General features: G+C 35.5%; 1 protein-coding gene across 6 annotated transcripts in view; it reads left to right on the forward strand.

The window, feature by feature from the left end:
• CDH18 (cadherin 18) overlaps window positions 1–16904 on the forward strand; it is a 494422-nt gene that overhangs the window by 149382 nt on the left and 328136 nt on the right. The window contains exon 3 of one of the 6 annotated variants that reach the window (XM_071453812.1): window positions 9186–9240. The exons of the other annotated variants lie outside the window; for them this stretch is intronic. The gene's annotated coding sequence lies outside the window, so the exon portion shown is untranslated. The remainder of the gene's footprint in view (window positions 1–9185; window positions 9241–16904) is intronic. 6 annotated transcript variants of the gene reach the window in all.

Raw genomic sequence — 16904 nt, forward strand, 5'->3', positions numbered from 1 at the left:
AAGCATAAATTATGTTTGTGTTAAGTAATTTGGGCTTAAAATGTAAAAATAAGAACAGAAGTATCTGTAAATAATATGAGAAACTTAATAACTGAATGGCCTTTTAAGTCCAATCTTCAGCAGACACACATTAAGGGTTTAACTCAGCAAAGTTACCAGGTCACTTGAACACCATCCACAGAACATAAAATACACTCTAATGATAGCACTATGGAATTTTGTTAGCCACATAAGACCTGTAATAAAACAACAAAAGTCATGGGTATTTTGTGGTACAGAAAGAAAGCAACAAGGGCTGAAGAGATCATGAATGGACCTGAATGCACAAACATCATGCACTGCTAGATTTGTTAAATGTAAGACAAAGTAAAAGTCATCCACACATTTTTACAAGTTGCATCTGCAAGATAAATACTTTTCTAACATCCAGTTGTCAGAGTTGATGTTTAACTTTAGGAGGAAAGAAATGTGGGAACAAAACACTGTTTATTTGTTGTTAACAGTACCATTAGGAGCTAAATTGACTAATTAGAGAGTAAAATTCATTCTAGATTAAAAGATAGAGTGATAGAAGCTTGGCATTTTTCTTTAATACAGAATATTTTTTACAACATTAAATTTAACAATTGGACAATTTTTTCCCCCTTAAGTTTTTGGTAGGTGAATAATACAATTTGAACCTCATTAAGATAGTGTTCACCTGTTTATTTTCATTCTAATGATCAGATACAATTTACCTGAAATTCACATCTATGTTTATTTAGGCATATTGGTGAAGATAAAAAAATAAGCAAACAAATTTCAGGTGGGGTTTTATATGCTTTTGGCAGGGGAGGGCAACTGCTTGTGACTTTTTTTTTTCCACAATGGTGAGAATCCCTAGTTAAAAGATCTCTCAATGATAATCCTAAAAGTACTCGGTGAGAAATTCTATCCTTATTGAAAGTTATACCCGCATTTTTGGCATATTTTTTGCATGAGAAGATTGTTGTAGCCAGTGTGTGATGCAATTTTTTCTAGCATATATATTACTTAAACCTAATGTCATTCCTTTCTGTTGTAGTGCGTTTTTATACTTTGTAATACTTTGAAGTAGTTTTGTTTTGTATTCCCATATTTTTCCCAAATGGTTTATCCCAGACTGTACCCCCCTCCCTTTACCTGTGTTATCCCTCTCCTGGGATGAGATCATCCCCAAACCCCCACCCTGGCTCTCTGTCAATCACTCAGCATCCCATCCCTCCATCCAGAAGTTTCGGTCCAAGTTGTTGAGTGATCAGCCAGAGGCCAGGGATCAGCCCCCCAAGCCTTGCCCCATTCACTGTCCTAAATGTCTGTCCCCCAGCACCCATCCCTTAGGGTCACTCATTGGTTGGTAAAATGTTATCTACTTTGGGTTTCCACCTCCCTTTAAATGTGACCTTGGCACATCTCCCGGGGCTCTCGGCAGGAGGCCCCTGAGGTGCAGGAGCTCCTTTGGGATCCTAATAAAACCTTGGATTAACCCCTGCTCGGAGTCGGCCCTTTCTCTTCTACCGATGTCTCTGGTGTCTCTTGTGCTGCAAAGGCGCCAGCCCAGGTGCCCTCAGCACCCTCGGGGCACAGAGAGTGTCTCCCTGCCAGCCCAGGTGCCCTCAGTACCCTCGGGGCACACACAGACAGTGTCTCCCTGCCAGCCCAGGTGCCCTCAGTACCCTCGGGGCACACACAGACAGTGTCTCCCTGCCAGCCCAGGTGCCCTCAGCACCCTCGGGGCACACACAGACAGTGTCTCCCTGCTGTCAGCCCAGGTGCCCTCAGCACCCTCGGGGCACACACAGACAGTGTCTCCCTGCTGTCAGCCCAGGTGCCCTCAGTACCCTCGGGGCACACACAGAGAGTGTCTCCCTGCTGTCAGCCCAGGTGCCCTCAGTACCCTCGGGGCACACACAGAGAGTGTCTCCCTGCCAGCCCAGGTGCCCTCAGCACCCTCGGGGCACACACAGACAGTGTCTCCCTGCCAGCCCAGGTGCCCTCAGCACCCTCGGGGCACACACAGACAGTGTCTCCCTGCCAGCCCAGGTGCCCTCAGCACCCTTGGGGCACGCACAGAGAGTGTCTCCCCCCAGCCCAGGTGCCCTCAGCACCCTCGGGGCACAGAGAGTGTCTCCCCCCAGCCCAGGTGCCCTCAGCACCCTCGGGGCACACACAGACAGTGTCTCCCCCCAGCCCAGGTGCCCTCAGTACCCTCGGGGCACACACAGACAGTGTCTCCCTGCCAGCCCAGGTGCCCTCAGTACCCTCGGGGCACACACAGAGAGTGTCTCCCCACTGTCGGCCGTGTTGAGGCTGCTCCCCCCGGTGTCTGCCGGCTCGGGACTGGCCCAGGGTTCCTGAGAGGCTTGAAGAGAGACAGAGACACCTTTCTAGAGGTGAGAGTTCTCCTTTATGAGTTATGCATTCTAGGGAGGAGTAATTTACATCATTGTGGGTTAAAAACTCTCAGATTGACAGTGAGTGTCACTCATTAGTTATTCTCTTCTTTAATACAATGTGATAGTTATTTCATACACCTAAGTGATGATCATTTGACTTTTCTTATTTCTAATAATATTTTATGTGGAGTGTTATGAAGACACAGGGATTACTATTGCTAATAGTTGGATTACAGCCTTTTGTGTTGTCTGCAAGGTCTCTAGGCTAGGAATTGCAAGCTTGCTTTGCCTAGACTTGCTATAGGCTTTCCTGAATATTGGTTTACTATGTTAGATATTGTCTAATAGTCAGGAAACTGTACTAATTTTTTCACTTTTAACTAAGCCTTAAATGTTCATATGGTGTAAAATGTACTGCTAATAATGTAGTATGTACTGTAAATAAAGTAGTTAGATTTCTATAGTTGATAGGTAATAGTAACAAAAGTTACTTCATGACAAACATTTTTTCTATGACCTGTGAATAAAAATTCAGGATAAAGGAATATAGATATGAAATTGAGTGTCCAAAGCTATGAAACACTCACCAGTGGGCCATTAAGTACCATTTAAGGAATGTAGCCTTGGAAAAAAACAGGTTTGGAAACCAGAAATGTAATGTGGGGAAGTAATGAGTGTATGTAAAATATGCTTTAAAGTGTACATTTGGATGTCATAGAGAAATGTGGATCAGTGAATAAGTCAAGGTGTATAGAATTAGGAGTTATACAGAAATAATCCCTAGAGGGTCCTACAGTGAGGAGGAAGAAGCCATTTTCATAATTTCAAAAGGACCAGAGGAAGAATGATCTTAATGTCAAAGACTAAGGGATAGAATGCAAGGAAGTATCTGCATATGAAGTTTCACTGTGTCACTATTTCATTATTTAGGGGTCTTTTTATGTAACAGCAGTCTTTTCTGCATAATAATAATAAAATCTGGGGTAATCATAGTTACTTGGTCAGTCTTAAGGTTTAAATTCATCCGCTATTAAATTCTTCCTTTCACAGGAAGTGGATTTCTTTGGCCCACATACACTGCAAAAGTCAGTGTAATAAATCTGCAGAAAGCAGGAAAGTTAGACCATAAAATTTATATAAAACAAAACATCGTACTTTAAAGAGCTGGAAGCAATTTAGACATTATACACCTGAACACAGTGAGAAAGTTTTTAAATACCAATCAGTTGATAAGAAAAAGTTGGATGACCTGCATTTGTTCAATGTAAAGCAAAAAAGCCTTTAAAACTGAACATAATAGGGATGTTTAGAAATGTAGGTATGAAATTAATATTTCCACTGTTGGTGTTTCTGGTAGTCACAGCATGTTAGTGCACAGCAACCTACTGAGAACTGCTGGTACAAAAAAATTAATTATCAGTAATCTACATATTTACTGATAACAGAACAAGAGAAAATGAACTAAAATTTCAAGGGAAAAAATTATTTTTCAGTGTGATAATAATGAACATTCACTCACATTATCTAGAAGCTGGCTGGAATCCTCTTTGCTGGAGATCAAAATCTACCCAGTAGGTCGTCTTGTCCTAAGTAGCATGGCAGCTGCTTGAATTCACTTCTGATAATATGTTTTTTAAGTTTAATGGATGCATCTCTTTTGTATCAGTTTCATTAAATTTTATAGTTGATTACAAGTAATGTTAGGGCTATATATGGGCACTTTGCTTTTAAAAAGTATTTTAAATATTAGACTTGTTTTTTGTTGTTATTCAAGATGTTGCTTTTACAGACAGTATCTAGGTCTTCTTGGGAAAGAAATTTAAAACTCAAATCAGATGAGCATTTAGGTAACCAGTAAAAATGTTTCTTTTTCTTTTTATTATTTGATTATTAATTTCTTGTGTGTACTAGTTTGAAAGCAAACAAGTGGGAGATCTCAAATCAGAAATACAATTTAATAGGGAAATTAAAATAAGTGCAGTAATGCAGAAACACTGACAGGGGCAGAATACACCCTGATACCCTGTTGGTCAGGGTCAGTAGCAGTCTGACTAAATGGTGGCTGAAGCCCTCCTGGAGTGACAGATATGGTTCTCTTGAAACAGTGAGCCTGTAGAAGGTTTTGATCTTCCTCTGAAGATCCAGTGGTGGTTATAGAGCTCTTGTCCTCTGCAACTTCAGTGGATAAGGTTGCTTGTGGTGTTCTAAACCTCAGACTATATTCAGGTAGGAAGTCTTGGTTCCTCCCCTGAGTAGCACATCTCATGATGGGATGATGTAATTTTGGAGTCATGCAGTGAGGCTTCATTAAGAGCCCATTAACAGAAGATACTCTTTCGGAGGGAGTTATGAGTGATGGGTCATAGAAGAGACAAAGAACACTGCACCACCTGGTTTTAAGAGCCAGTGGGATGATCCATACTTTTGGTTGCATCTTACATTGTAACCCAAGACATGGTGGCAGACGTTCATATGCTTTAACTTACTTGTAATTTGCAGATCTGTGGAACCTCAAAAAATAAAATTTATCTTTCCCCTATAACCTTATCTTTCAATAAGTCAACTTATGAACACAGATAATACTGCCTGAGGCAGTAATATTTTCAAAACAGTCCACTGTTGAGCTCTGCTTACCTGAGGAAAAAAGGAAAGAAAATCATTATTTTTTCTACCGTCTTCAATGTGATTCGAAGTCAAGCTGGTTAATTCTGTTCATGAATTCAGATCTTTCAGACTGTTCTGTAATCCACTCCTGAAGTCTGTTCAAGAATTTCCTGTTGGTACATAAGTTTTCAAAACAGCTTGTTACACAACTACATAGAACATTATGTAATTCAATATCTATCAGGTGAAAAACTTCAGAATTATGTGAAATATTGCCATATATGTGCATGTTTGAGCATTTGGGCTTCACTTTCCCCACTAATATGCCTCCAAAGAACTTTTGTCGTCTTCTTAGTCAGTTTTTTCCTTTTTCTATATTTGCCAGAATTATTTATTTCTGCTGACAAAAGTTCAACTTAACTTTTTCTTAATGTAGATGATGTTTTTTTAATTTCTATTGAAAACCAAAGGTACTATGCAGCATAAGTATTCTGTTATGTTCTGATCTGTTTAAACACAGTAGTTTTTAAAATGTAAGCAAAAAGAAATACAGCATCAGAACATGAAAAACTTACCAGTGGTGTCCAGTGGTCTCATTGAATGACACAATAAAATTACAGTGGCAAAATTCACATGGACAGAGTTGAGTTGTTCTGATGCTTTAAAAGGTTTTCTTATTTTGAGATTTGTTTTGTTTGGTTTTTTTTTTTGGTGGGTTTTTTGTTTGGTTTTTTTTCATAAAAATGGGTAGTGACTCATCACAGTATTCATACTATCAGAGAGGTTTGTGCAGTTACAAGACAGAAATTATAGAGAAATACACATCATAAGTAGAATAGGTTAGTTCAAGTGTGGGAGAATGAAGTGGTCACTGTCTAACTCTTTTATACATATGATTATATTGTGTGTCAGTAAACCTAGTTTATGCTTTGCTTCCTTTCTTGCTGTGTATGTGGTTTGAATAATTTATGCATATTTGAATAAAATTTTGAACTAAAAGTTATCACCCATTCTTTTACAAAAAGTAAAAATATTTCTTTCACAGCTTTGGCTTCTCACATAGCTGTCTGTGGCAGACAGACTTACATAGAGTTTGCACCAGAGGCATGCATCAACTCCCACACAGTAGTTTTTTAGACTTGCTTGTGTTGCTTTTAAAAAAAAAAAAAAACCTGCTACATAGAAATGTCAGAATTCATGTCACATTGAATTGTCACTTTTTTATTAAGATTGTGTTCTGAGACAGGGAGAAAACTGTGTGCAATGTATATATATATATATATAAAATATTTCTCTTTTTAGTCCCTGAAAGTTCTCTCTTTTAATTATTTATCTGAACTTTTGTTCCTCTTCATAAGTATTAATGTTCTTCCTGATATTGTTACCTCTTGAGACATGCTGTGGTGGATCAAGATTCTTTGATACTGTGAAATCTTCCATGTGTATTTCTGAAATGGCTGAAAACCTTCCTGTAAGATGTGGGTGGGGGGAGACTTTATCCAAAATAAAAGCTGATTATTCCCAGCACTTAGGGTCCAACTGTGATATATACCAAGGATCTATTTCTACAAATGAAAGCACCAAGTTTAAATAAACTTTGTTGGGTAAAAAATGAGAAATTTATGCATAGGGTTAAATATATAGAGAGGATATGAATGAATGTTTAAATTATATGTTGTTTTTATGCTTGTTCTTGAACAAATTATAAAGAGGCTGTTTCTTCAGAAATTCTGTAAGATTCCAGTAAAAAAGTATTCCAGTAACTAATCATTGATTGATCTGATTGATACATATGGACAATGTATCTTGCCCAGAAAGAAGTACATTTTGTTGAAAACAAAATTAAACCCACATAAACTGACACTATCACCATGCTTGAAAATCAACCACACCATTAATTCAAAATTTTCTCATTTTGTTTAAGTTAAAACTTTAGTCTAAATTCATATTTTGTTGCGTGTTTTTAGCCAAAAGTACCAATATGCTATGGGGAGAAGGTAGATGAGAATCAGATCAACAGAATAGATAAATTCCTTATTAACTAAATTTAGGAAAAATATAAATGGGTGTGTATTATAGAATTACTGAGTAATTTTTTTAAGGATGGCTGATTTTTTTTTTAATATAAAGAAGTTATTTCTGTAAAAATTATTATGAGATATATGACGAATTTAAAAATAAAATATGCTTTTGGTACATCTCTGCTTTCAGGGATTCTTACCCCCTTTAGTTTTGTATTCTGTGGCTACAGAATGTTGCCAGATATGGTTATTATTTATGTCAGAAGTGTATCTTTCAATCCAATTCTGAAATGTCAGGCAGAGCAAAAAAAACCCCTAAGTATTCATTGGGGTCTCCATTTATATGTGTGCATTCATTAATATTAAATTGTAGTGGTTGCAGGTGTATAACAAAAAAAAGTGACTTTTTCTTTAAGAAAAAGATTAATGATACTCCTTTTTCATCTGTAAACATGCACCCAACAATATCAATTGGCCTTTTCTGAGTATTGAGACTGGTATGTAATCATAAGAAAATGAGTGAAAATGATACTGTTCCCATAGTGAGTAGGATGGCAATATGACTGGAAAGAGTCAATTCCACACATTTCATTTCAATGTGTGATTGCAACATACAGAAGAAAGTTGGTTGCAGTGGGTCAGTGACTGTATAAAAGCTGTAAAATTGTTAAAACTGTCTGGTCTTTAAAATCAAATGCAGACACAACTTCACTTTTTTCAAACGGATAAGAATATCTGTGGTTATATAGAAGCAGTAGTACATCCTACAAATAGGAGAAAGTGAAGTGATTGGGACCACTAATTTATTAAAAATACATTGGGAGTACTAAAGACAGATTTTCATGACCACACGAAATAAATACTAATAAATACCAGAAGCAACAAGACCATTTTGCAATCACTGCAGTCTTCATGACTCCAGGCATTATTTGACAACAGACATTCAGATCCCATTTAGGGGTAATTCAGATAATATGCCTCGTTTCTGGAATGCTGCCTTGATATACCAGGTCCATGATAGGAAAAAAAGTTTATTTACAGTCTCTCCTGTAGTTAAATCTCTCTGTTATGAAGATCATATTTTGCAAATACTACAGGAAGTCAGTAACAGCAGATGAACTTTCTTGCATTATTACAGTTTCCATTGCTTCAGACTGTGGAATTCCTGTTCACTGAAGTTTTTTTTTTCCCTTGTTTCATTTACATGGACAAATTTGTAATTAATTACTGGAAAGGTAATTTATTATCATAAAGACATCAGTACATACTTTCAAGATGTATCCACTCAATGTTGATGAATTTTATATTTTGTTTTATTCGAGTCAAGTATTTATCTTCACTTATTCAAAATTCATGGGTTTTATGCTGTTTTACAGTGATTTGTAGCTCTAGATAGTGATAACATTTGCACTTGAATTATATACATGGAATTAATTTTGTTCTAGCTTTTATACCATTTTACTGTTTGGTCTTTCCCTTGGAAGACAAAGATTAGCTATACTCCTCTACTGTTGCTAGAAGTAATTGAATATTTTTTCAAGTCTTAGATGGAGTTTGCCTTGGCAAAATTGAGAGAAAATTACATCTTGTTCTGATTTTAAAGACCTCCAACACTGTCAGGTGCTGAATGAATGCTTCTTTTCTGAATGGTCATTAGTTAGCAGGGGTTTGATTGTTAGTTTTAATGTTGAGTCTATTTTTCTTTTGAAATATTTATAATGCTGATCTTAGATCTTGTGTATCAGTTCTGTCAATGCTACATTCTCTGAATGGCAATAGTTTATGTCTGCTAGATCTGGTATTTTCTGATAATTTCTTCGCTTTTTTGATTTTCAAGTGCTTCTGAGACAATGGGGTGAAATCAAGCAAAAATATCTCACTACATCAACTCATTGTATTTATTTCAGCATACATTGTCAAAGATATCAATTACAAAACTCAAAGTGCTGTTTGAAGTATTTTACCAATTATCTTTTGGTAAGTTGATCATTTTAGACCTTTTTGCTCTGGACACTTTGTTAGGCCATTTCACAACTTATTGTAGAAATTTTGGTTATTTGTTTGAATGTTTTGACTTAAAAATAAATGAGTAAGCCATTCCTCTGCAAGGAAGTGAGATTTTGTTTTCTTTTTTTCTGATTTATAGACCTATGATTATTTTGTCAGCTTCTCTGATGATGGTGGGATCACTGTCAAAAAAGGTATCATGTACTTACCTGTTCCTTCATCATTTTGTTTCTTTGGTTGGATTTTTTAAATAAAGCAATAACTTAATTAGTATTGACTCAGAATTATGCCAAAGCTTATTCAAACCTTTTCTCAGAATTGAGAAAAATTAGCCAAATTCATTCATAATTTAAAAGTAACTATTTTTGAATGCAAATTAGTTTTTGTTTTGAAATAAATATTTCGCTCTAATTCTAGTGCAAGATTATTTTAATGCTGTCTATTCCAGAAAATCCCATCAAAAGAAAACATATTTTTGCTGTTCAGTAATGTCTGTAAAGGATAACAAGAATGAAAAACAAAAGCAGCTGAAGACAACACTTTGATCCATCAGCTTACATTTGCTTACTTTCATCTTCCAGTTTAAGTGATGTTGGTTTTGAACTCAATGGTTTTGCTATCAGCTGTGGAAATTCTAAGGGAAACCAAATGGATACATATTCCTGCAAATTACCTATTACTTCTTCAGACTCTTTCTGAGCAACTTGTGTCTGTGCCAAGTTTTAATGCAATTCCCAATTGCTATCTAATAATCACTATTGGACAGTCCTTAGTCAAGCCCAAATATGCTTTTATGTGACACAGACAAAGTTAACTTACAGATCTAAATTTATGCTCTTAAACATTTTACCTCTAAGTTGGACTTGAATTTGATACTTTCATTTGCAAAAAAACCACGCTCATTAAGAGAAAAAAAAATTAAGGCCTTGTTAGACCAAATAATGAAAGAACTGAATGCAATTTTAGCTCTTGTCATGAAATTTATTACTATAAATGTCAGATTCTCAATATGAAAACATTTTAATTTCTATTTAGTAGTCCACTGTCCTTCTGTGACAAAATTTAAAAGGTAATGGGAAGAAAATATTATTTTCCAACTGTTCACAAAGACGTGCTTCATAAAGTTAAAAATTTTCACATTTCCCTAAATATTAATATACTCTGAAACATCAGATATAACTGGGAGCAATAAAATGAACTATTGGTTGGCAAGTTGGCATAAATCCTATTTCAGGTTAAATGCAGCAAGGATTTACATGATGTTGACTTCTTTTCTGATACCTAAAAGGAAATTCTAGAGATTTATGTCTCTACGTCAGCAATGCACTTGATGCAATGTACCGTGGGAAACAATTAGTAGGAAAAAAAATCATAATGTTATAAAATAGATAGAAGTGGATAACAGTGAGGCAAAATGCTTTAAGAATAACTACTCTGGAATGAAGTTAATAGTACTGTTCCTTTTTTAGGAGATCATTAATATTTAATGACTGCCTCCAAAACAAGAAGTGTGAACAAATGTTTGTAAAGTATTTTCAGATATTTTGCCTAGAAGTGTGGCCTGGGATATAATTTGAAAAGTGATAGCCCAGCCCTGGAGTTTGAAACAACTCCAGTGGAATGAATAGGAGAAAAAAAAGTTCTGCTTTTTATAAGCAGAAACAATCACATTTTTAAAAAGTCAGCCATATCAGCAGAAAAGGTAGAGAAAGACAGTGCTTACCTTCCTGTCCAAGTTAGGTGTTACTACCTCTATATTCCATTGTAAAATGATTGTCAGATTAATTGAACTTCTGTCTTTCCATTTGAGTCTTATATTATTCAGCATAGAAAAATGATGGCAAAGGGTCAAAATATTTGCTCTCCTTTGATACCTTGAGTGTAACCAACTATTTCTCATGTTTATTTTTTCTCCCTGTTCTGTTGAGCAGGGGGAGTGAGAGAGTGACTGGGTGAGTGTCTGGTAGCTAGCCAAGGTCACTCTATCACAGGCCATCAAGCTCGAAAAATACTGATTTTGATTGCAACTTTGGCAATACTTTCAAATACAATTAAATTCAGTAATATATATATATTGCATAAATATAAGTATTCAGGAGAAACTTAAATACTTGGCACTGTGATACCTTTAATGACCACCAAAGTTAGAATTTGTTCCTCTTTGTTCAATTGAAGGAAGCACAACAGTTGTTTTAGTTTCTTCCAGCTACCTTTTTCTCTGAAACTCAGCCTCTTAAATCTTTATCAATACTAATGATGACAGAGTGTATTAAATCTTCCTGCCTTTTACAACATATTTGTCTGAGAATAGCACATAACTTCAGAAGTTGCTCTTTCTAAAGAAAATAGAGTGAATAACTGATTGTGAACCCCTGGAAAGTCTGCTGAGTGAAGCGGTGCTGCACAGCTGTCTATATGACAGCTGCCAGTTTGTAATCTCTGCTGGTTTTTCTAGTTTATCTGAATGGTGTATTGTAGCTTTGCCACCAAGGAGAAAAGGTGTGTGGGAATCTGCTAATTAGAAATGGCATTTATACATAAATAACAAAAGACTGTTCACATAAGAGGGAACAAGCAACAGTTATGACCTCTGATATGTCCTAGGTAATTCTCTTTGAGTAGAAATGAATTCAGACTAGCTTTTACAGAGGACAGAAGTTAATCCTGAAGATGACAAGTTTATACAAACGAGAATAGAGATACTATTCTTTGCTTTAAGTAAGCAGAAGGAATGCAGCAGTACTCATGACTTGCTATGTGATTTTACTCCTGTTTTATGAAAATGCTTTAGTCAAAGGCTGAAAGAACTTTGCAAGCAATATGTCCACATTGACTGAGATGTATCATAACCTACTGTTACACAAGAAGGGCATGGACCCATTGGAGTGAGTGCAGAGGGGGGCCATGAAGATAAGCAGAGGACTGGAGCACCCCTCCTATGAGGACAGGCTGAGAGAGCTGGGCTTGTACAGCCTGGAGAAGAGAAGGCTCCACGGAAACCTTACAGCACCCTTCCAGTACTTATAGGAACTCTGCAGGAGAGCTGAGGAGGGACTTTTGACAATGGTGTGTATGCTAGGACAAAGGACAATGTCTTTAAACTGAAACAGGATAGATTTAAATTAAATATCAGAAATAGATTCTTTCATGTGAAAGTGGTGAGGCACTGGAGCAGGTTACACTGGAGAAGCTGTGGATCCCCCACCCCTGGCAGTGTTCAATGCCAGCTTGGATGGGTCTCTGAGTGACCTGGTCTAGTGGAAGGTGTCCCTGTCCATGGTAGGGCCGTTGGAACTAGATAATCTTTAAGGTTCCTTCCAATCCAAACCATTGCCTAATTCTAGGATTGCTTTAATTACTATTTAATGAATATTTTTACACATAAATTCCCTTTTTATTCAAAAAGAGTTACTTTGCATACTAAGTCCTGTAGCAGACTTGCCCTGTAAACACCCAATGCACTACATCTGTACAAGCATATCCTTACAAGGATAGTGTAACAAAACTGGTTTTGGGGCATTTTTCACTTTAAAATAATGTAAACACTTTTTAAAAAGTCCACATTTTCCTTTTCTATTCATATTTCTTTGTATTGTAGCAAGCAGCAAAAAAATATCTCTTGCCATAATTTCAACCCTGAAAGAGTTACATTTTATTTAGCTGTCAGCTCTAATTGTTGAGGAGAAAGAATATTCTGAAAGAATCTGGTCAAATCCCAATTCACACAAAAGAATACAAAATCAATAAAAGAAAATATGGGCATAAATAAGACATGGCATAGTGAGGTGAGAATATCTGGCCTGCTGGCTTTTGGAAAAGAAGAAATAATTTGTATTGGACAAAACTGTCATCAGAAAAGGAGTTGCATCTGATATATTTGGGAAATGATACAGAACTCTAAATGCCATCAATAAGTTGGGTGAACTGGGAAGAAGAAAAACTGAGAACTTAAGTATAATTTTTTAAATGAGAACACCAGTGTAAGGCTTTATACATGAGAAGACAGAAAAAAATGAAGAGCTGAGTAATTTTTTTTGTTTTCTTCTATTAATGAACTGAGGAACACGTTCTTATATTTTCCTTTCATGCCAGATCTAAGATCTGCTGAAAGAATACTTTTTTTCCTGGTATCTGGGATGGGTGCTAAATTCTTCAGTTCTGTTAGGCGTCTTTCATTTTAGAAAAAAACTTACTTCATCCATTTCAAAAATAAGGGAAAGCTGTATTGATTATCAAATCTTTGAAGAGTGACAGTGAACACTGTAATTGTTGACTGAAAAAGGTTTTCTGCATGTAATTATGTCTGAAGTAACTGCTTTTTAACAAAACATACAATTCACAAAGTGCAAAGAGGGAAAAAAAGGGAGAGAATGTTCTCATTTAATATTCCCAAAACCAAAAATTTTTTTGTATTGCAAATAAAATTGTGGCAGTGGCTTCATGTTTTATTCTTTGTCTCTTAATATGTATGTTTTCCTCTGAGTACCTTATTTTGCTTGAGAAGCACGTGGCATGCCAAAAAAATTCTTTTTTAAAATTAATTAATTTGTAATCAATAAATACTTTTCTACATAAGGACACTAAGCTAAGTGAGTAGAGTGCTCATGAGTGGAATTTTTAATGTGGGTAGCAACTCAACTTTTCATAGCAGACCCTGGAATTTTCCAGGTGAAGGTCTTATCAGAGTTCTTTGTGAAATTTCTTTCAGGTTCAGCAGAATATCAATGCAGAAGGATGTTACCCTGTATCACTCTTACGTGATCTGAATGTTTTCTGGGTTTTTTACATAGGAGGGGGTTAAAGCCACAGAGTAGAACTGGGAAAATAAGTTACCTTGCTTTCAGCTTAAGAATTGCTTAAAACATGAAAGAATGAGTTGAAGGACGCTCTCAAAGACTGGTAGAGATTGATTCATGCTCTAAATAGGACACATTGCTTGTAAACTGAAAAAAGCTATATTGTGATGTAAAGAAATAGGAATACTGAAGAAAAATGCTGCAATTTTTTACCACTTCTGGAGGACTTTTGAATAAATGAGTATGAGACACTTTGCTCTTTTCCAAGAACTTCTTGCTGATGTTTAGATCACCTTCTGTCTTAGACCTCAAACAGTGATTACAAAGTAGTTTTAAAACCAAAAATTCCTTTGTATCATCAGAAACTTCAAGAGGAAGTGTTTTCAATCTTTAAATGAAATGAAAAATTAATTTGAAGTGAATTTTCCAGTAAATTTATTCCATCTAGAAGAATAGTAATTAGCATTGCTTTTTATGATCAGGCTTTTTATTTTATACTGCATGTTTTTCACAGATAAGTATTTGTGTGGTGGAATGCAAACAAATAAAATGCTTTGTATTATCCTCCTACATGAAAGATGTTTAGTGCTGTGATCCTAAGCTGAAGTTGAGACTAAAATTTATTCATTTTTAGTTGGTTAAGTTGCATTTCCACGTGAAACATTCCACCCTCATCTTCCTTTCCACCTGTTTTCCCACTCTTTCATCTACTTCTATCGCCTAAAATGTAGCAATGGGAAACTTTCTTTTAAAAAAAGGAAAAAAATCCCAAAACTGAACCATAAAAAAAATGGAAAAGTAGATCAGTTAAGAAAACAATAGTTTCTTTAAGGCTTTTTTCTGTGCTTTGTCCTGAAGAAGTCAGCATTTTGGACTCTAAGATGGCATTACGTAATAAAAATAATTCTGGTGTATCTTTAAAATTGAACAATGGTAAAAGCTACAGTTGTTTCAAAGAAATGTGAAAATGAAGAAAATGTGTCTTCTGCAGACACAATTAAACCATACAACAGTGTGATCCATGGTCACAGAGCCACACAAGTTGTTTAAGGTGGAAAGACAACTAGGTTTTTTTGCTGATATTTACCTATGAAAAATGGTCGTGCTGGTTGTGAAAGAAATGGCTTTGTGTATTACCAACAGAATCTTAGCACCTCTTTTAGTTACAAAAAGGTATGACAGATCTGACTGAAAAAGGGCATAATTTTGTTTCATGTCACTGATGTTTCCTAAAAACCTATCGAAATGTTAGAGACTGTTTTATGTTGAAATACAGGTTAAAAATTTCAAACCAGCAATGAGAACACAGAGAGAATATGAATAAGATTTGTGATAATAGCCTAAAACTGATATGTTTGACTTTCTGAGAAATTACTCCATATATAAATTACCAGACAACTATAATGAATATTTGCTTACAGTTAATTGCTCAATTTCTATAATACACAATAGAGGGAAGTACAAGAGATTCATCATTTGATCTTGAAGGTTGTGTAATCAAAGTTTTCAATCATTTTTCCCCTCCTGATTAAACAGTTACAAACTTACAGGAGATATTTCATTTTGAAAGCATTGAATGCCACAAAATAATGAGACATGCCCCTACACGATGGTTATACTTTGGAGATGAAGATATCTTAAACTATAACTCATGTAATAGAAGTTGTATTCTTTCATGGAAAGGTACTTGCACATAAACTCTTTTGGCAATTAAATACTTTTCTTCTTTTTATTTATTTTCCTGACTTTTAAAATTAGGAAAATTTTACTTTTGCAGTTATTACTGAAATATTAAATACTGTGGGTTTCATACAGAGGTTATAGTCATGTTTCAAAAGGTCACTTGTTACCAAAAAAACCCTCCACAAAGCAAGCCCTCTTTTTATGCTTTATTGGCAGGGTACTTTCCAATAAATATATCATATTTCAAGTAAATGAAAGTGTTTAATTAGGCAGCCTATAAACTGGTCCGTGTGGGTGGGTCACTGTCACAGGTGATAACACCTAGTAGATTTCTAAGTAGATAGGAGGACCTGTGTGAGTGAAATCAAAAAAAGCTCTGCTAGTCTTTGTGTGGAGAGTGATAAATTTGTGCATCACTGATAGCTGGAAGAGATTACAGCCGTAGAACTATGTGTGGTTGTCGAATGCATTATGGGCTCCTTCCTGGAATTACCTTCTGAAACTATTCTGTATTATTAACTTTTTCAGTACTTATATGCATTATTGATTTTTCCCATACTGCACATCTCACATCCCAGCTTTTATGGAAATTATGGAAATAAGTGTTAGGATTGGTGTAACTACTGACTGAGTTAGATGATATCTTATATGAAATGGGTTGTTGCTCTGTTGGTTTATTAATAGATTGATATTCTTATAAATAGAACAGAAAATGCCTCCTAAACCAGACTTTGCACATCTGATGCTGGCTTTTCCTTGCCCTATTGTTCCACAAATGTAAAACATAATGATATTTTTTAGAGGATTATCTAATTTTTGCTTTGTAACTGATAATTTGATGGTCACAACAGAAAATTTAAGAATGAGAGTTCAACACAATATGATACATAAAATATTGGAGTATATATTTTGTATTTTAAGAATTCTACATCATATTTTCATCTTTGTCCTTGTTTTGAAGTTTGTCAGATGCAGAAACTCAAAAAGATGCAGAATTTACTTCATCCCATATGGTTGTAAATTACCAAAATGGATGACTTTTTGAATATTGGATTGATATTTAGTGAATTTGAGGTCTACACTTGATTAAAAGAGATATATTTACCAAATAGGTCTGTATAGTTAGTTTGTTTTGGAAAGATTTGCTCCCTGCCCATCATTAATTTATCTAACTGAAAGATGTATAGGACACCTGATTAGTTGATTTCATTTAATGGTTGAGGTTGCACTGAAGAGGACATAAATAGTTTGTTAGATAAAATTTTGCACTCTCCAGCTTTTGAGGCATCCTTTTTTTTTTTGGTCTGCAGCTATGTGAAATGTAGGGACTATCTGGCAGTACTGAGTACAAAAGGCTTGATTGCAGTTCTCCTTATAGC

This window comes from Agelaius tricolor, unplaced genomic scaffold (assembly GCF_023055355.1).
Source record: "Agelaius tricolor isolate 1412-34295 unplaced genomic scaffold, bAgeTri1.0.p SCAF_2, whole genome shotgun sequence".
NCBI classification, from domain to species: domain Eukaryota; kingdom Metazoa; phylum Chordata; class Aves; order Passeriformes; family Icteridae; genus Agelaius; species Agelaius tricolor.